The 21,050-nt window shown below is 44.0% G+C and overlaps 1 protein-coding gene and 1 long non-coding RNA gene across 5 annotated transcripts in view; one reads left to right on the top strand and one right to left on the bottom strand.

Annotated features, from left to right (window-relative positions):
- Positions 1 to 21,050, bottom strand: part of mafa (v-maf avian musculoaponeurotic fibrosarcoma oncogene homolog a (paralog a)) — a 393,941-nt gene that overhangs the window by 329,893 nt on the left and 42,998 nt on the right. Inside the window, exon 2 of one of the 4 annotated variants that reach the window (XR_005461738.1) lies at positions 557 to 621. The exons of the other annotated variants lie outside the window; for them this stretch is intronic. The gene's annotated coding sequence lies outside the window, so the exon portion shown is untranslated. The remainder of the gene's footprint in view (positions 1 to 556; positions 622 to 21,050) is intronic. 4 annotated transcript variants of the gene reach the window in all.
- The window catches only part of LOC119971102, a 139,421-nt gene that overhangs the window by 79,957 nt on the left and 38,414 nt on the right, over positions 1 to 21,050 (top strand). The gene's annotated exons all lie outside the window — the stretch shown is intronic.

Raw genomic sequence — 21,050 nt, 5'->3', positions numbered from 1 at the left:
CCTTAAGTAAATCATTTGATACATTTTTTTTCTCTTTCCTCCCTTCTTGGGTTCCACGTGCTCCGTGCAATCTGTTCGCTCAATAGGAACTGTCTACTTTCTGATTAATGCCTTGGCCCCTTGAGGGCATGGCTGAAATTGAGAACTTGCCAGATGGGGAATTGGTGGGTGTAAACTTGAATCCTATCACTCTGTGGCAGAGTGTGCTGTTATTTCGACACACATCAAATCTGTGGTCCCGTTTCTCGCACCAAAAGAAAAGAAAAAGTCACGTTGATGGCAGTGGGAGACTTGTGCTGCCCGCCAACTCAAAAGAAGGCGAGCTTAATGACAGAAATGTTAACTAGTATGTTGGGCACTGGTGAACTTCAGGATGTGGGCTTCCCTTGAGGATTTATGTGTGCCAGATTATCTGTTTTGCCATAGATAAAGTAGAAGGACCAAACTCATACTGGCAACCCAAGACCCAGAGTTAGTCACACCTTCCGATTCATCATCGAAGAATTTTGAAGAGCAATGATACATGAGAGAACATGTATAAAAATCCGTAGGTTACCTGTACTTGCTGCTGATTGGGATGTGCCTGGGAAGCCAGTCCCAGGTAATGATCGTCAAAGCTCCCTGTGGACGCACAAAACAGGGAGTATTAGCAGCGAAACTGCTTATGTCACACATACCTGTGCTAGGGTTGCCAACTCTGGTTGAACCTATTCCCGGAGGCTTCATGACATGACCCCCCATCTCCAAGTGCCCTCCCCAGTACAGCAGCCGTTTCCTCCATTTCCAATACTTTTTACATTCAAACAACTGAGGGGTTCAAGGTGCCCCTGATTTTTCTCATGGGTTGCTTGCAGCAGTGTCCAGGAGATTAACATTAAAGTCCTGGAGGGTTGGCAACCCTAAGCTGTGTGCGCTATAGCAAAGTGGGGATTTTAAAGTCTTAACTGCAGATTTTTAAATCTGGCCATGTGTACTTTGTACAAAATCTTTTTCTCCTCCTAATTATTTCAGCCTTCTACTTTCTTTCGCCCTGAGTTCCCTGTCTCCCGGTACGCTACAATTTTTAGATCCTAGATGTACATTGGTGGTTTCAATTCATGTTTATTCCTCGATTCTGAGGGGACGGCACGGTAGCACAGTGGTTAGCATTGTTGCTTCACAGCACCAGGGTCCCAGGTTCAATTCCCGGCTTGGGTCACTGTCTGTGCGGAATCTGCACGTTTTCCCCGTGCCTGCGTGGGTTTCCTCCCACAAGTCCCGAAAGACGTGCTGCTGGTGAGTTGGACATTCTGAATTCTCCCTCTGTGTACACGAACAGGCACCAGAGTGTGGCGACCCGGGGATTTTCACCGTAACTTCATTGCTAATGTAAGACTAATAAAGATTATTATTATTATTATTACTACTACTTGACACGGTGAAGATCAGAGCCTGTTTCCCCTGCCTGAAGAGTCTAGAACAAGGAGAATCGACTCAGGATAGAAGATCAAACAATGAAGACTGAGATGAGGAGGTATTTCCCTCTCAGAGAATTGTGACTCTTCAGAATTCACCACCCGAGTGGACTGTCGATGCTCAGCCATTGAGAATAGTCAAGGGTGAGAACTGGCTTCCGGGAGGGTGGAATCAAGAGATATGGGGATCAAGGTCTGAGGTAAACCATGATCTATTGAATGGTGGAGCAGGCCTGAGGGGCTATATAGCCTGCTCCTGATCCCGTTATGTTTTTATTGCCTTGGTGTGGTAGAATTTTTTAAAGTTCATTCATGGGGTGTGAGCATCGCTGGCAAGGCCCATCCCTAATTGTCTTTTGAGAAGATGATGGTGAAGTCATCCCAGTGACTACACTGCCCTGTCTCATTCCTGTTGCTACGGTTGAGGTGGGATTGAGCCATTAGGCCAGGTACTTCCAATTGGAGAGGAGATTAGACCAAGAAAGCAGCTTATTGGGGGTTTTCCTTTGAGACACCATCTGCTACCTATTTGAAGTCTGGCCTTGATATAATCATAGCTAGCCTTTTGTTTAGAAATGATCTTTATGTTTGAAATGTGGGCTGCATTAGAGGGAACACCAGAAATTGGTTTACAACAAAACAATGCTGTTTCAATGTTGATTGACTGCTATCAGGAAGAAGAGAGCCAGCAACCAGAATCCCTGGTCTTGATCTGTACCTGGCGACCTCCCCGTTAGGAATTTGGGAATATTGGTTGGTGTTTGGATGTGATGGCTTCCATGCGTCAAGGTCTTTCCAACACTTGCTATCAACATTCAGATATTAAGAATGGTCACCTAAAGCTTAGACCTCATCCACCAGCCATCACTTCATCATAGAAAGGCAAAAGGAAGAAAACTGGAATCTCCTCCACTCAAAACAAAACTCCAAACTTTTACTTTGAAAGACCTAAAATGGTGTTTGGTGTGCCGCACACAGTGACAACGCATTTATTTTATCCTAGATGTGTGAAACGCTTAAACTGGAGCTGATACCTCAGTGAATAAACCTGTATTTAGGTTAAAATGTTGTCTGCATAGTTCTGAGTTATATATAAAGAAGTTCACCCATGCCACAACAAATAAACCTTTGTCAGCACATGGGACTGAACACCATCAATTGTTTGACTCAGCGAGTCTTGCCTGGCATTCGATGGAATGCTTTGTCCAATTGCATCATGTTAACACAGAACTAAGTTCTGACTTTTAGGAACTTTAGTCTTGAAAGCTGCTTTTACTTATTCCTTATCGACTACTGTTCTCTCAAAATTCCCATCAGTGTTGCTCCCGATTTTTCGGGATTCGAATGTACAAGAATGAGAAGAGAAAAATGGGATTTTTGCTTGAAGAATGTGACAAGAGATTTGACCTTCCAAGATTAAAGCAAGCAAATTGTACTCTATATAACCAGTTGTTTTGCTTTTTAATTTAAATCATCCCTGCTTTTTTGTATTCCTCATGTCTAATCTATTTTTTCCTTTGGTATTGGAGGTGTGAGAGATAAAAACAAATTGAATACAAAGTGAAATGATGGGGATGCCTGATTACAGCTCAAGTGTAGGCTTCAATTTTTAAGCACAAGACCTGATATAAATATAACTGTATTGAAGAATCACATCACATGGTTCAGATCAAATAATAGGAATACTGGTATTTTGAATGTTTTTGAGAGACTGCAAATCCATTTGACTTTTGGTACTTTGCTATCATGAATACCAACTTACTTTGCGCAAGTCACTGGAGGCCTTAAAAGGGCGCATTTTGATTGGCCAACGAACACTTGATCATCTTGTTTTGTATGGCCAGTCATACATAAAAGGAAAAAAAATATTATTGGGTCTGGACTGACGGTCCATAGGATGTTGACCCGACATACACTGACCTAAAGTGGAAAATGCAGGGGCAGCACGGTGGGGCAGTGGTTAGCACAGCTGCCTCATGCATCGAGGATCCGGGTTTGATCCCGGCACTGGGTCACTGTGTGTGGAGTTTGCACATTCTCCCCGTGGCTGCGTGGGCCTTACGCCCACAACCCAAAAGATGTGCTGGGTAGATAGATTGGCCACACTAAATTGCCTCTTAATTGGAAAAAAAAATTGAAAATGCAATGAAACGTAATGGATTTTTCCGGGATAAGGTGCAGTCAGAATCTATCGAATTTTTATGCAGGAACATGAACTGAAAATTCCTTTGGAAAAGCGTGCAGTGAAATGGACTAAAGAGGCTTATTTCTCATGAAGTTGGTATGGTGAAATGGACTGAGAAATAACACTTTGTTAATTTCAGACAGCTGATTGTTTTTGGTCTTTGTCACATGTACAATACCCGTGTCATTAATTCTATCCCCCTTTGCCTCACATTGAAGTGAAACTGTTGGTAACCTTAAAGTCCCATCTGACCATTAGCTGAGCTTCCTGCTAAGGTTTGGTTCCAATAAAATGGGTGACCACTACTTCTTCCATTATGTTGTCCATCTCCATTCCTGACTCAGGCATTGGCATCCTTAGCCTTGCCTTTTATCCCTTCCAGACTGAAATATTCCAATGATCTCCTGGTTTTCCTCAGAGAAGAGAAAATCGAAAGGAGATTTGGCAGATGGATTTAAAATCACCACGGGTCTGTACCGTGGCTAGGGAAGACTGTTTCCCTTGGTGGAAGGATCAAGAACAAGAGGCCGCAGATTTAAGGTAATTAGCAAAAGAAGCAATGGCAACATGAGGGAAAGAATTATCACACCGCGAGTAGTTAAGATCTGGAATGCGCTGCCTGAGGGTTTGGTGGAGGCAAGTTCAGTTGAGGTGTTCAAGATGTTTTCTGAAAAGGATGGGTGTGTAGGGTTTTGGGGAGTTGGTGAGGAGATCATACCAGGTGCAATGCTCATTTGTAATAATAATCATCTTTATTAGTGTCACAAATAGGCTTACATTAACACTGCAATGAGGTTACTGCGAATAGCCCCACATTCCGGCACCTGTTTGGGTACACTGAGGGAGAATTCAGAATGTCCAATTCACTTAACAGCACGTCTTCCGGGACTGTGGGAGGAAACCGGAGCACCCGGAGGAAACCCACGCAGACACAGGGAGAACGTGCAGACTCCGCACAGTCAGTGGCCCAAGCCTGGAATTGAACCCGGGACCCTGTAGCTGTGAAGCAGCAGTGCTACCCACTGTGCTACCATGCTGCCCATGAAGACCCAGTACAGACATGACAGGCCAAATTGCCTCCTTCTGTGCTGTAACAATGCTGTGATTCTGTGATCTGTTGGCTGTCCTCCCATCTTCCATCCTCCAAAAACTTCAGTTCTTCCAGAATTCTGCAACCTGCATCCTAACGTATACCATTCTGTTCACAATCACTGCTGTCCTTGGTGACCCACATTGTAGGCCCGTCCTCGGTGCCTTCAATTTAGAATTCTCAGCTGTGTGGTCAAACCTCTTGATGGCCTCAATGTCTCTGCAACATCTTCCGAAGGCTTTGCGTTCCTCCAGCTCTGACCTCATCTACATCGCTTACTCCTCCAAATCAGCCCCACTTTCAGCTGTTTAATCTCTGAACTCTGGAATTCCCGCCTTAAACCTCACCCTTCCATCGCCTCAGTCTTCTTCTTCAAGGCCTTTTAGAAACCTACCTCTTTGGCCAAGTTTTTAGCCAGCTGTCCTAAAATGTCCTTGTTTGGAACAGTCTGCTTATGTTTCCATAAGATAACGCGGGCTATCTTTTTGCATTAAAGACTCTAAGCAAGATGTACTTATTATTTTGATTAAATGAACTGATTACCTATGAAAAGCTGACTTCCGAAATAGGAAAAATTGGGGAAGAAATTGGACTTGGCTGAGCATGTTAAATGTACAACAGTGCAACGACCACCTGTTAAATGCCCTGTTTGATATTTAGCTCAGTTAAAGTCAATGTAACTTATCCAGGTGGAGAGCATGAAATAACTTTGCAGTATCGCCATGTGATGTTCGATGACAATTTATATTTAATAAAGTACATTTGAAGTGTAGTCACTGTTGTGATGTTGGGAACCCAACAGTCAATTTGCACAGGATAAGGTCCCACAAAAAGAAATATGAGAATGACAGGTCAACTGTTTTTATAGAGTTTGTTGATGGACATATCTAAGGGGAGATCTCCCCTGCTCTTCTTTGTATAGTGACATGGGATCTCTTACATTCACCGGAGAGCGCACAGCCTCGGTTCAATGCCTCAGCTGAAAGACAGCTCTGACAGAGCTGCATTTCACTGGACGGCTAGCCTAGATATGGTGCCCAGGTCTCTGGAGTGGGATTTGAACCCACAATCTCTGACTCAAAGACAAGAGAGTTACCGACTCAACCACGATACCACCTGTTCTTCCAGTACCCCCCGTACAGCAATCAAACGCAAAGCTGCACTAACTTAACTCAGGCTGCATTCTAATGTCTGGTGGTTCTTCCTGGATCACAGAGAGCTCTCATTGTCTCATTATAATTGCTGCTGGACCGCATTTTCAGGTGGTTTAGCTGACCACATGTTGCACACTTCCTGCAGCTACACCCACTTAGCCTGATGTTGAAGCCACTGTCAGCCAGTTGTGGCTACTTCACTTTGATTGATGGAATAGGTAAAGGACGTGACTTTGAGAAATCATTCACGGTACCCGGATATTGCCTTGAGACTGCTAATGGACCGCCTGGCTGAACAGGAAAGGTACCTAAATCCTTTAAGAGGTATAGCCCTGGGGAGGAGGTGTGAGTAGCATTGATTCTGCTTTAATTCTGCAAGTAATCTAAATGCAGGTCAAGTGCTACATAACGACACTATTACATAAAATACGCGGTGATCTTTGGCAATTCTGAAGGACCATATTGAATGGAAATAAATGACCAATGGCATTCTGTAGTTCGAAGTAGACTTTTGAATTCCAGCACCTTGAGTGAATTGAGGAACTGTGGAAATGAAGACACCCTCAGCGACAGGGTACGAAATGCCAAACATAACTTGGTAGCTGAAATGCTTGGAGAGAAGACGGGATATATGGTTCTTCAGCATTAATCAATTATTGCGTATTAGGCCTGATTTTAATGTGGGTGATGGTGGGGAGGGGTCGGTGGGCACGGATTAGACAGTGGGGGCTGAGGTGGTCATTCAACGCCACAAAACAGGGTCACGGCGCGGATGGAAAAGTGAACAGATGCTAATCTTAATACAAGTACAGGGGATGCTGGAAAAACTCAGCAGGTTTGGTAGCATCTGTAAGGAGAGGAAACCAGAGTTAAAGTTTTGAGTCCTGTTGGCTCTTCGTCAGAACTAAGCAGACTCAAAATGTTAACTGTTTTCTCTCCTTACAGACGCTGCCAGTCCTGCTGATTTTTTCCAGCATTCACTGTTCTTCTTTCAGATTCCAACATCCGCAGTATTTTGCCTATTTTTACTAAGGTGTACAATTGGGCCAACCAGATTTAAACTTGGAAGCACAACTTTAACCTTGTACAAGGCCGTAGCTGAGTTGCATCAGTGCTCATTTCTAATGCTCTTATATGATTGTGAATATCAAGGCCCGAGGAAAGATCCTGGGGAATTACCGTACCTAGTGCAACAGGCCTCAGCTATCAAGATATGCTTAGGGAACTGGAGATTTTTAACATCACTTTTTAGGAGAATAATGATTGCAATTTTCAAAAAGATTTGAAGTGATGTTCCTGGGGACATGAAGAAAAGTTAGAAAAACATAGACTGAGGTTAGATGTCAGGAAGCGCTTTTTTTCACAGAGGATTGTTGATCCGTGGAATAGGTTGCCAGTATATGCAATGAGTGTGGATTCACTGTAGCCCTTCAAAGAGGGCCTGCATGAGTCAATGGAATGAAAGTCATCTTTAGTTACAGAAGATAGGTGTGTTAACTCAACCCACTGTCATCGGTCGCAGTGATTTCCTGAAACTTTCTTGAATACCTTTACTGACCAGAGATTAATTTTCTGGTTCTTTCCAAAATTAGCTTCTTTTCCCTTTTTTTGGACAAATTGAGAGGTGTGATTTGGGAGGGCTATACTGAATGTGTGGTCCAGGCTGCCATGGTGAACTAGTTATTTTTTTATCCGTCCTTTCTCCTATCTCCTTATGCGGTTTTCATAATCAATCTGAAGGTACCATTTCTAATCCTGATTCAAAATGCCTCCCATTCAGGATGAGAGTCCAAGAATCTTCAATAGACGTCTGCGATACAGTTTTTTGTGATTTATGATAGGTCTGAAAGATAGGTATTAAAATTTATTCCTGCAAAATCTCTGCAATGGTCTTTCTTTTTTCTCCCTTTTCCCTTGACCTGAATGAAGCTCCTGTGTTGATGATATCTTCCTTGGGTGGGTTGGCCTACATTCTACACACGTGTAAGGCGATTCTTAATGCTGGTCCTACACATCGGAAGCATCCTTGAGCAGTACAGGAATGACAAACCCTACGAGTGACTTCCTTTTCTGCATCGGGAGCAGGAATGCCTGAGTATTGATGCCAATCAATGGGGTTATGAGATTGTTAGTTACCCTGCAATCAAACGCTGTCACTATCAGACATTCCCTCCTCTTCTTGGAAAGCCAGCACTCTTCATGCTTTTAAATTAATTCATCAATAATGTTTAACAACTTAACTACTGGAACAAAACGAGTATTCAGTCCGAGGCATTAAACACACTTTGCAAAATTGAGTTGCAACAAAGATGATCATTGTTTAGAATTGGGATGAGTAATTACAGCAAAACAAAATTGTTGCAAATGGGTTTCAGAATCTAGCCTGAGGCCATCTTAGTGATGTCTGTGTATTCTTGGCTACATTGAGGCTGTTGATTAATGATTCAGATTTTGGAAATCACATGTAAGTGGCTTGGGGCAATTAAGCTAATTCGAAGCCAATCTAAATTTAAAATGCTTTATTTATGGTACCAGTTTCACTCTAAAGCTCAAATCCAAGCTCTACACCAAATCCATTTTAAAGTTGATTTCTAGGACAAAAGAGTTGCATTTATATAGCACCCTTCACGACTTCAGGACACCCCAACATATTTTGCTGCCAGAGAAGTGCTCTAATCTGTGACGTTACTGCTGTGAAAGGGAAAATGCAGTAGCCAATGTCCATACAATGAAAACCCACTTATGGCAATATGATAATGATTAAATAATCTATTTTAATGATGTTCACTGGGGAATATGTGTTGGCCAGGATACCAGGGGTAAAGCTCTGTTTTTGCTTCAAAATAATGCCATGGGATTTTAAATGCATTCAACAGAACAGTCAGGGTCTTATTACATTTTATTTCCAAAAGACAGTACCTTCAATAGTCCAGCACTCCATAATTTTATACCCTGGAGTGGGACTTACACCCACTCTGTAACGATCCTACATTCTGGCCCGGAAGCAAGATTGCTACCAATTGAGCTACAGCTGACAAGACTGCCTTCAAAAAGAGACAAGGTGGCTGGCAGAAGTGCACATCCATCAGTTTGTTTTCCAAGTCAAACCTTATGCACATGGTGGAGTTCAGAAACAAAATATCGGGTAAGGAAATACAGCTTCTACATAAATGGGAAGGAAGAGAAAAACCTATTAGAATTCTCTCCCCCCAATCACACCGACAACACTGGATGACTTTCTGCTCCCTCCCTCCCCCCACATCGACCTCCAGCATTGGACCTCCAACTAACACCACGGAAGTGTAGCAAGCACTCCCCCGCACCGCATATCAATTCCACCCCCCCCCCTCGAGGTTCACACCAGGCCCTACCCTGGCACTGACCCAGCATTGCCCTGGCACATGTTGACATGTTGGCACTGCCAGGTTGGCATGGGGTCAGTGCTAAGGCACTGCCCGGGCATGTCTATCTATCCACCCTCCCGGGGACTGACTGTACTTACCTCTCCACCTCTGAAGGGATCCCCACGACTGCCTCACGTCTGTCCAAATCTGTTGTTAACCTCACTGACGTGAAGTCACATCGACAAGGTATGAATGTGTAGTGAGGTGTGGTGGTGGTGGTGGGGGGGGGGGGGGGGGGGGGGGGTGTGAAATCATTTGATCGGGGGCCGCTAGTGACATTATTTAAAACCATTCAGGTGTAATAAAATGAGTGAAGGTTGTGACATTGCCAGCGACAGTTGGGGAAAATCGAAAAACACGATCTTCCCGGCGAGAATCATTGTTTTCGACTCTTGCAAGATTTTCCACCCTTGTTGCCGATCCCACGGTCGAAATGTGTGGGCTCAACATCACGCCCTTGGGGGCAGCACGGTGGCACAGTGGTTAGCACAGCTGCCTCACGGCGCTGAGGTCCCAGGTTCGATCCTGGCTCTGGGTCACTGTCCGTGTGGAGTTTGCACATTCTCCCCGTATCTGCGTGGGTTTCGCCCCCACAACCCAAAAATGTGCAGAGTAGGTGGATTGGCCATGCTAAATTGCCCCTTAATTGGAAAAAATAATTGGGTAATCTAAATTTAAAAAAAAAGAATATATACAAGGCTGAGTTAGACAGATTTCTGACCAACAGAGGAGTGAAAGATTATGGGGGGCAGGCAGGAATGTGGAGTTAAAGCCACAGTCAGATCAGTCATGGTCTTATCGAATGGTGGAGCTGACACGAAGGGCCTAATGGCCTACTGCTGCTCCTCTCTCTCTCACAATCTCGTGATTGCTGGATGTGACAGCAGTTCCTGAAAGTAGGAAAACTGGCACCGATACATGACACACACACACAAAAAAAAACTGAAAGTGAGAATGTATACATGCCAAAATTCTGTGGCTGACATTATGAGCCAGAGCTTGGGATGGGCACCAATATTTCTGACTTCAAGCAAGCTCATGTTGTTTTTCATCTCTGATGATCTGAACTTTGGAGAACCATACCTACTGGGAAACTCCCAAATCCATTAGCTATCCCAGCTCTGCTGAAGCTGATCTCTGAAACTGAATCTGGAGCCAAACATTTGCACGCAGATACTGTCTGTGTCCTCCAGTTAATGGAACTGTTCCAGTTCAAGTTAGATGATGGTGGCACAAGAGGTCTTAAGCAAAACATCGCAATTCTCTGAGGATGCTTCAAGTGACAAGTTTAAAGCATTCAGAATGTAAAGATAGGTTTTATCTCCACGCAGCTGTATTGTTTACATTAATTACAAACCTAGGTTGCCAGAGCTAACACTTGGGATTTGTAGGTAAAGTTTACATTCTTTCTGGTGGTTTGCTTATTTGAAATTGTTCTGGCTGAGATTTAATACTGAACGTGGAACAAACGGGAAGGCGCAGAACATTGCAATTGATTACTTCTGAGTGACTATTCAGAGGAAGCTTGAGGTTTGGATTAAAGAATCGCCTACGATTGTTCAATGTTCTGATCTCTGAAATCTGAAGGATCAATTAAAATTCGTTAATTTATCAGTAATGAGTGCTCGCTCTTCAGTATGGAATCACAACAGCAATCAGTTGTTAGAACCCTCCTAAACCAGTGACTAAATTGACCCGGTATATCAACGAAATTATCACTGCAGCATAATTGTTTCACAAACTCTAAAGTGCCGGATTTTATCATCCCTGCACTATATCTTTTTCTTTGCGCTTCATGAAAATTTAAAAAAAGCATTTAAAATGCTTTAGTCTCTATCCCTTTTGAATGATGAGGGGGGGGGGGGGGGGGGGGGGGGACGACCTTGATAGCATTACAAGGGCCATATTGGCTCAACGGTACAGCATTCTCTTTAAACAATGATAAATGTTGCATGTCTTCTTTGGTCCAATGAGAGGTACAGGTTATAGTACACACAATTTGCCCTGTTTTCCCATCCACACCCTCTTCAGCCCCCCTTCTCTAAATCCAAGGAGGATTCCGTATAATGTGACGCACGGAAAGAGCTATTAACCTGGAATAATTGTACATTTCAAGATATTAAAAGTCATGTCACAAACCTCCAAAAAGCTAGGAGGAATTCCAGCAATTTACTCCCTAATAGCTTGGAAATGTTTTCACTTTTTCAACAAGATAAGCACATTGATGATTTAAATGAATAAGCAGGACTGAGGACTGGCTCCAGTATTAGCTGCACGGCATGTTTTGTGATATTTGATATCTTTCCTGTCTCTGCAAACTGACTGTCCTTCTCTCTTTTTTAACAAAAAAATGAATTCAGAAAAGATTTACCTCTGCGCAGCCCTGTGGTAAAGTAGTAAAGGCACTTAGCGAATTAGCTGAAAGCTTCATGACTTGAAGCCAGCAGTAATAATCATCTCTGATTTCTCCAGAGCCTGAATGACATCATGGTGCTTGAGAAGCACAAGCATGTACCCACAGTTGCAGTTATTTAAAATAAAACTCGGCTCAAGCATCAAAAAAAGGGGAAAGACTTGGAAGGGACAGGTTTAACCAACCCGTTAGCTGCAATCTTGCACAATTTTGCAGCAAGCACTTCATTTTGGCTCAGCCCAGTTTACCAGTGGTTTGAATGATCACAAATTCAGTCTGAGGAGGAATCAAACACCTAACTTCACTGCACCTGGTTGTCAGATTGAGTGTCACTCAAGGTGACTGCTCAGGTAATAGATATTGTCTGACCCGGTGCGGGGGACGCGTAAATCCCGATGCCGCTTCCCCATTCTCTGGCGCCGAATTTCAGGCGCCCGCGTGATCGCCGCCTCACCGCCTCGGGGGCCGTTGACAGAGAACCCGTGGTTCTCCGGGCCCCGATGGGCTGAGTGGCCGATGGGTTTGGCCGAGTCCGGGCGGTGTGGGTTACTCAGGTCCCACATGGCAGGACTTGGAAGGTGAGTGTGCGGGGGCTGTCCTGGAGGTGGGGGGTGGGGGGTCCGACCCCGGGGAGGGAGCCCCCACGGTGGCCTGACCCGCGATCGGAGCCTACCGATCGGCAGAAGGGCTGGTTCCGTGGGGGCCTACTTTACTCCGCGCCGGTCCACTGTAGAGCTCCGCCATATTGCCCGTGGGCCGGCGAGGAGAAGGGAACCCCGCGCAATCGCAGAAATACGCCGGCCATTCCGTGCATGCGCGAACACGCGCGGGCCGTTCCACGCTGGCTGGAGCTGCGGGGACCACTCCGGCGCCGACCTAGGCCCCTAGGAAGGGGAGAGTTCCTCACCTTCGGGGGCCGTTGACGCTGGAGAGGTTGGCGGCAGTTTTCATGTCGCCTTGGGGACATAGCCCCATTATTAGAGAATCCCGCCCAAGATCTTTTGCGAATACAATAGAACTGCATACCCAATTTTAGGGGTCAAAGGGGTATTCCCTATTGCATCCTGGCAGATTTTTATCCCTGAACCAGCATCACTAATGTCAATTATCCAGTGATCATCACATGTGGAGCCTTGCTGTGCGTAGATTGGCTCCACATTTTCAACATTACAACATTGAAAATAATTCAGTCAAGTATTTAATTGGCTATAAAGCACTTTGTGACATCCTGAAGTCAAGAAAGGCTCATGGTGTTACTCCCTTAAGAGGATCTTTGAATATCTCAGCCCGTCTTCTGTATAAAAGAGTTGCTTGTGATTCTCACTGATACAAATACTCACATAACATTCCTTCACAAACTATCTGCCTTCATATAGTCCTTTGTTTTAATGGCTGATAGCAATATAAAGGGAAGAGATAAGGACTACTGTTCCTGAGGCAGTGTTATAATAATAATAATCACTTATTGTCACAAGTCGGCTTCAATGTAGTTACTGTGAAAAGCCCCTCGTCGCCACATTCCGGCGCCTGTTCGGGGAGGCTGGAACAAGAATTGAACCGCGCTGCTGGTCTTGTTCTGCATTACAAGTCAGCTGTTTCGCCCACCACGCTAAACCAGCTCCAATTGCCAACCTATCGTCAATTGGCACTTTCGACACTCACTATTTGCAAAAGTTCTTCCCAATCTTCATTAAAGCTAAGAAATATATCTCCATCTCAGATGTTGTCTCAAATTTTCCAAAACCTTAAGCTGAGTTGTACGCAACCAAGTATGAGTACAGAAAACCTCTTACTGTTCCAATGATCACTGAAAACTCCACTTAAAATACTGGGGAGATCTTAACTTTGTGTGAAAAGGTAAATAAAAATATGGAGAATTGCATAGAATGTACAACACAGTAACAGGCCACTGTTTCCAACTGGACTACACCAATGCTTATGCTTAAGTCTCCTCCCAATTTATTTTATCAAACCTTATTTGCTTATCCATCTAAGGATTATAGGATTGATCAATGATGGTTGTTGCTTCCAATTCACTGTCAGCTCTTTTACACTCTCACTCAGTCAGTGAGTGCATGTGTGAAAATCATACTAACAAGAAGGGAATTGCTGAATAGTTTTTTAAATTCAATATCTTCACCCATTCAGGGTTTAACCCTCAGTGTTCCCTCTATCTTGCCTTTCCCCAACAAAGTCCTCTTTCTTCAGGTACCATGCCCTAAGAAGGAATTGGCAATCATGGACCAATGGAAATCATGGACTTGCATTGGATTGGTCCATAATTCTGCTTGGCAAAGTACTGCAGTTGTTTGCTGTTGTCATTTGCAATATGGCTACCAGGAAACTCTCCCAGTCTTACTGCCTGCCGTCGGGCATATTGGAACAATTTACAGGTTGATAATCAACCTGTTTGGCCATGTTAGGAACACACCTTCTGCGGCCAGGAAGTGGGACTTGACCGCCGAGCTTTTGGCCCAGAGGTAGGGACACTACCATTGCATCATAAGACCCTCTCCCCCACATTCTATGGGGCTTTAAAATCCTAATTTAGTATCAATTAACCAATACCTCTGGGCTCAACTTGTTTTCCCCTCCCAACCATTTTTAAAATTAATTTAGAGTACCCAATTCATTTTTTTCCCAATTAAGGGACAATTTAGCATGGCCAATCCACCTAACCTGTACATCTTTGGGTTGTGGGGGTGAAACCCACGTAGACATGGGGAGAATGTGCAAACTCCACACGGACAGTGACCCAGGGCCTGGATTCGAACCCGGGTCCTCAGCGCAGCAGTCCCAGTGCTATCCACTGCGCCTACTCGTGACAATAAGCGATTTTCATTTTCATTTTCATTTCACATGCCGTTCCTTCCCCTCCCAACCTTAACATTCTGCACAATGGGCCTCTCGTTCCTCAATAAATAATACAGAAATCATGGTTGGTGTATACCTCTGATGCCTAGGATTCTCACAGACAGGCTCTGGGGTGACAGATATGTGTTTGATAGCTGCCCAACGGTGTCACTACAGCATCAGCAGGAGGGATGACTTGCAAAAAAGCCTGTTAGTATTTCCAGCATAAATGAGTTTTACAGGTTTTATCATTGAGGTGGAAAATTCTATCTGTTTCTTACAAATGAAAGGCTAAGTGTATGGATTGTTAGTCATGGAGGGAAATAATGAATAAAGTAATGCACACTTTAGCAAGGAAAGGTTAATTTGCATCATGTTGGGGCTACCAATAATAAGGGACGTGAAACTTTTACTGTGGATCAGAGCTCACTTATTGTCATCTTGGTTTATGTCCAAAGTTACCATTTTAATTGAGGTGCCTTTTAGTTGACATCACAGGCTTAATGTTTCCATTGTTTTTTTCCTTAGTTATCTCTTCTTCTGATGGAAGTGAGTCCTACTCGGATCTTGGCACCGACATCAGTAATCCCCCAGTACCTTGCTTCAGTGACCATGTGTAAATCTAGAAATTGAGTTCTGGCGAGCCATTTGACTGTGGGTGGCATCGTGAATGAGTCATTCCCCAAGGCTAACACAAAGTCAGTTCCAATGCAGGCCATTGGATGATGATAACAAGAATGATCAAGGACACAAGATTAAATTAGTAATTTTCCATCAATCCCCTTTGTTGGATTTTTGGATTTGTTTGTTTATTGTGATGTGTACCGAGTTTAGTGAAAAGTGTTTTATGTGAGCAGCTCAACAGATCATTAAGTACACAAAAATAAAAGAAAATAAAAGAAAATACATAGCGCAACACAAGGTACTTTACTCACTCAGGAGCATTGAGATCATTAATGATGTCAACCATAGCCCACTCAGTGATGCCTTGCTCGGGCGAATAAAGTCAACCGGAGCCTAGGTGCTTAGATTGCTTTGCGTCTCAGGTCTGTGCATGCAGGAGGCTGTACAAAATTGCTGGGGGGGGGGCAGTGGAATACTTCCCGGAAAGTAAAGGGGTTTAGGAGAGATGTCAGCGTTGAAGAGAGATTTAGAAGATTTTCAAAAACAGGGAGGGAGACCAGAGAGAGGTTGAGACCAAATAATCAAAGACTGTTCCAGGGACTGGGACCAAAACTAAAGAGTCAGCCTCTGCTGGTGGAGTTGGGAGTGAAGAAATTAAGCATAAGTATTAATCTCGAATCAAACTTTTAGGCTGTGAAATCTAGCGGAAGAGGTTTACATCAATAGGGTGGGTCAAATGCGTGGAGGGTTCTGGAGTATCTTGGCATCATTTGCATAGCTAATTGTTAAGACCACATGATGATCAAATATTGATACATTTAGAGAAAAATAACCTATGCCAAAAATCTGAGATAAAATCAGATGTGCACCGAATGTCAATCAGTTTTCAACTATGTCTCTTCACAATTTTATCCAAGAGAATGGGACTACAAAGATAAAATTACACAGTCAATGTTAGCCCATCTTGTGCTGTGGATGCTAAACTGTCCACTGATGTAACTCTTTAATATTTCCACGTAATTATCTATTCTTTGAGATATCGAGACGTCAACAGTGCCGGTATCCTGGGGTGGTGATATTTTCATTCATCGACCATATCTTTGCACGGTTCACTACCACTGCACGACATTCAACCTCGAAATGCTTCTCAGTCAGATATTTTAAATTACAGCTTTGTGCAATCTTCAAAAACGTCAATGTCGTTTGATTTAGAAAAGTTAGATCATTGTCAATCCTGAACTGTGATATTGATTCACCAGACTGACAAATACACTAAATGCCGTCGATAGTGAATGCTATCTGAAAAGATTCACCCAATCTACAATTATGATTCTAAACTACTGACTCAGTCTGGTACCTGTATTTTAAAAAATACCTACCTTTCATCAACATCAACAACTTGCATTTGTGTAGTGCCTTTAATGCAGTAAAACCTCCCCTGGTAGTGGGGCAGCACCACAGCACAGTGGTGAGCACCGTTTATTCACAGCTCCAGGGTCACATGATCGATTCCCAGCTTGGGTCACTGTCTGTGCGGAGTCTGCACGTTCTCCCAGTGTCTGCGTGGGTTTCTCCGGGTGCTCAGGTTTCCTCCCACAGTCCAAAGATGTTAGGTGGATTGGCCACGCTAAATTGCCCTTAGTGTCCAAAAAAGGTAGGGGGGATAGGGTGGAAGTACGGGGACAGGGTGGAAGCCTGGGCTTGGGTAGGGTGTTCTTTCCAAGGGTCAGTGCAGCATCAATGGGCTGAATGGCCTCCTTCTGCACCGTAAATTCTATGATCTGTGCATTTCACAGGAGCTTTATCGAACAAAGTTTAATACAAATGCTGGACAAACTTTGTACCCGGCCACTTTAAAATAAATTTAAAGTACCCGATTCTTTTTTTTTCCACTTAAGGGGCAATTTATCATGCCAATCCACCTACCCTGCACATCTTTGGGTTGTGGCGATTAGACCTAGGCAAACATGGGGAGAATGTGCAAACTCCACACAGACAGTGACCTGGGGCTGGGATCTAACCTGGGTCCTCAGCGTCATGTGGCAGTAGTGCTAATCACTGCGCCACCGTGCTGCCCGTGGTTGGCCACTTTTTAAGCTCAGTCTCATCTATGTCGATATATAAACCAATTCAATGATTCAAATACTTAGGCATTAAACAGTGCCATTACCTGGGGAAGTCCATCCAGCATTCTGTTTTCAGCTTGACTGTGAACTTTGAATTTTATAGACCGTCTAACCATATTTTTTAATTCAACTAAAAATACAATTTCTACCTTGCTTTTGTGGTGATATGCATATGCATAGCAATGTATATAGTTGGATGTACGACCTCCGACCAGGAGGTGGGGACGGTCATCCACCATGTGACTCCACAGATTGGCAGTTGGTAGTAAGTTGTACTGGAGGATAGTGGCATTAGTAGTAGCTGCAGGAGAATTCCCTTATTCATTACCATTTGTATTATAGTTTGTTAGTTATCTTTCCACTGATTCCAGTTTGTTAATAAACTATCTTACTAGTCAAAGAACCAGACGTTCTGAGTGCATCTTTACCACGGCCACAACACAGAACATAACAGCTTTCAAACACAATTCTGCTGGCAACTTTCCAAAGAGGAGGGAAACTACCAGCCATATTTTGGTGTTGACTTTGAAAGGTTTAATAGTTGCGTAATCAATGAACCTCAAATTATCTACGTAGGAAATATACGGTTTGGGCTGTAATCGCTTAACCTACAATACTCTGAGCACTGAGGTGTGTACTGTGAGCTGTGGGAGCAAACTACAGGGTTTGGAGCATGTGTAAATTATTTTTTAAAAGATATGCTCATCAATGGGATCAATGGTAATGTTGGGGAAAGCAAAGTGTGAAACATTCTTTTCCTTATTTGCACACAGTGCCTGTCTTCAACACTCCCTGGTAAAGTATAGCATTGATTAAGTGCAAGGTCAAATTCACACCATGCTGCTCTAATCAGGCATTTTCCTCATCAGTCTAGCATAACATTTCAATTGTCCATGCCCGTCATCCCTGAACACTGATGTATTTCCTTTGTGATGTTCCAAGTTTGCCCCAAGAACTTGGGTGAAGGGTCAAAGAGACAAAGCAGGACATCACCACATTTGAAAGCAGTTAAACAGAGAGCAGCATAGACAAATAGTGTTTAGTTGACATCAAGTCTTCCCCAAGCTCTTCAGCTTTGACCCTTTGCTGTAATTTAAAAAATAAATATTTTTATTCTCCTTCTTTTTCACATTTTCATACCTTTACTGTAATTAAACTTGCCTTTATTGGTCCCAGTAATTATAACATTCTCTCCACCTAATACTGATCCACAGTAGCAGAACATGTTACAGCTACTTCTGTAATGCAGAGGTATCATCTTGATCATTCCACCAGTGTCAAATAACATGTCACCACAGCAGTGGTGCATTAATTGGGTGGCACGGTAGCACAGTGGTTAGCACTGTTTATTCACAGCACCAGGGTCCCAATTTTGATTCCTGGCTTGGGCCACTGTCTGTGCGGAGTCTGCACATTCTCCCCCGTGTCTGCGTGGGTTTCCTCCAGGTGCTCCGGTTTCCCCCCACAAGTCCAGAAAGACGTGCTTGTGAGGTGAATTGGACATTCTGAATCCTCCCTCAATGGACCCGAACAGATGCGGAATGTGCCGACGAGGGGATTTTCGCAGTAACTTCATTGCAGTTTCAAAATAAGCCTACTTGTGACAATGAAGATTAATATTATTGAGATGTCTCAGGGAGAGTCTAATTCATGAGGCTAGATTCACACTTTAGCTGTGGCAGTGTCTGTCTCGGGAAAGGCTGACTTTTCACCTGCATAGCTCCACTGAAGCAGGCCTCTTGCTGGTGAAGCAGGCAGCACGGATACAGGGTGACATGGGCCATGTTTACTTAAATAGTGACCTATTTCCACTGAAGAAGACAACCGCAACGCTATCGTAGGAATGCCTACACCTCCTAGTCGCACATCATTCTTCGTCTGTAAATATGCTTCATTGTCACTGGGTCACAGGCCTGAAATTTCAGACCTAAGGCCATTAGGCCGGGGGGGGGGGGGGGGGGGGGGGGGGGGGGTCATTCTCCAGCCTTTCACACAATATTTCGGCTAACCCTGCAGCACAATGCTGAGGGATTGTCGCTGACATTAGAGTGAGTCATTAAACTGAGGCCGTGTGTCCGCTCAGAGAGACTTGAAAGATTGCCTTGCAATGTATCGAAGAAGAGCAGGGTAGTCATCCCAGGTGTCCTGACCAATATTTATCTCCCAATCAACACCAGAGAAACAGATTTCCTGGCCATTATCACAATGCTGCTTGTGGGGGCTGCTTTGCACAAATTGGCTTTTTTGTTTCCCACAATACACTTCAAAAAAGTACTTTATTGGCTGTTGCTGTTTTGGGGCACCCTGTTATAGTCAAAGGAGCTATATCGATGCAAATTATTTCTTTCTTTCCTCCTTTAATTGCAGCAGCTCAACTCCCACTCAGCACCTACCATCTCCTCAGTGAAACTAGTGATGGATAGTAAATGTCACCCTTGCCGGCATCACCCACATTTTGTGAGCCATTTTTCTTTTGAAAGTAAAGCCCAGTGTATCTCTCTGCAAGATAAACTGCGGTGGCAAAAATAAAAGGAAATAGAAAGAGAGATGATTAATGTCATCGTAGGAATATGAAGGCACAGGCTTCCGATCAGTGCGTCTCACATCCAACCTCTTCACTCACTCGCACTACCTTCCTGTGCTCACCAGTTTAATTTTAAATGGGTTAGACCCTGTCTAAAAACAATGGCAATTGAAAATTATACTCTTATAATGCCCGGGAAGAAGGAAAAGTGAAATTGGCACAGAGCTGGCTCGTTAGCTACGATTGCAGGAGGGTGGGGTGGTCGGAGGGAGAATGGGGGATGGTATAGAGGGGTGAACATGGAGGTATACAATCTCTATTCTGCTACAGGTAGTGCAGGTGCCAGACTGTTTACTTTCTTTGGTGTGGGTTGTGGCGGGCGTGAACTCTGCCACTGTTAGTGGCTTACAAACCTTGTTGCAGTCGAGCATGTTTCCCAGGTAACCAAGTGGAGCACAGCATGAATGCTAGGCTCCCGCAGTGGAGCTGGTCAATCAGCTCACATCATTCCAGTCCTTCCTGGTGCGTGGTATTGAAACATTTTCAACAATAACCCATGGCTCAGCTCCAACTATTCTGCTCTCCTGATAAAAAGGGAGGTGCTTTTTTTGGCTACAGGCTAAGAATGAAGGAGAAACAAAGAGAAATGTCCAATCGGGGCCCCCCCCCACCCCCCCCCCCACCCCCCTACCCCCCCCCCCCCCCCACCCCCCAACCCCCCATTGTGAAACCAAACTCTATTCCATCTGGGCAGGATGGCCCAAAATATTTGCAATAATGCTCTTCGAACAGTCCCAGTGGAAAAATTACATTTTCTTTTCGAATCCCTCACTTCCATCTCCAACAAATCCCCAGATGGATTATTGAAGAAATGTTTAAGCAAAACAACATGAACTTGCATTTAAATAGTGCATTTACCACAGTAAAGCTTCCCGAGGTGCCTCACTGGAGCGACAGGAGGTTTTGTGGCTTAGTAGTACTCAGACTCTGCCTCGAAGCTAGAAGCTTTAGGTTCAAGTCCAACTCCAGGACATCTTAACCACAGAAGGTGCATTCACGACGTGGTACCAGACAGGTTGATAATCAGTCTGCTAATCCTTCCAACGCATCCCCACTCTTTTCCAAAGGAAAAAAATATGCATGGGTGAAGATATGGTACAAATAAACTGGAGTGATTATCAAACTAAGTTTGACACTGCGGCACATAGAACACAGAACATGGA

This window comes from Scyliorhinus canicula, chromosome 9, assembly GCF_902713615.1.
Source record: "Scyliorhinus canicula chromosome 9, sScyCan1.1, whole genome shotgun sequence".
In the NCBI taxonomy this organism is placed as follows: Eukaryota; Metazoa; Chordata; class Chondrichthyes; order Carcharhiniformes; family Scyliorhinidae; genus Scyliorhinus; species Scyliorhinus canicula.
The sequence above is the reverse complement of the archived record's forward strand: the minus strand, read 5'-3'. Positions and strand labels throughout refer to the sequence as shown.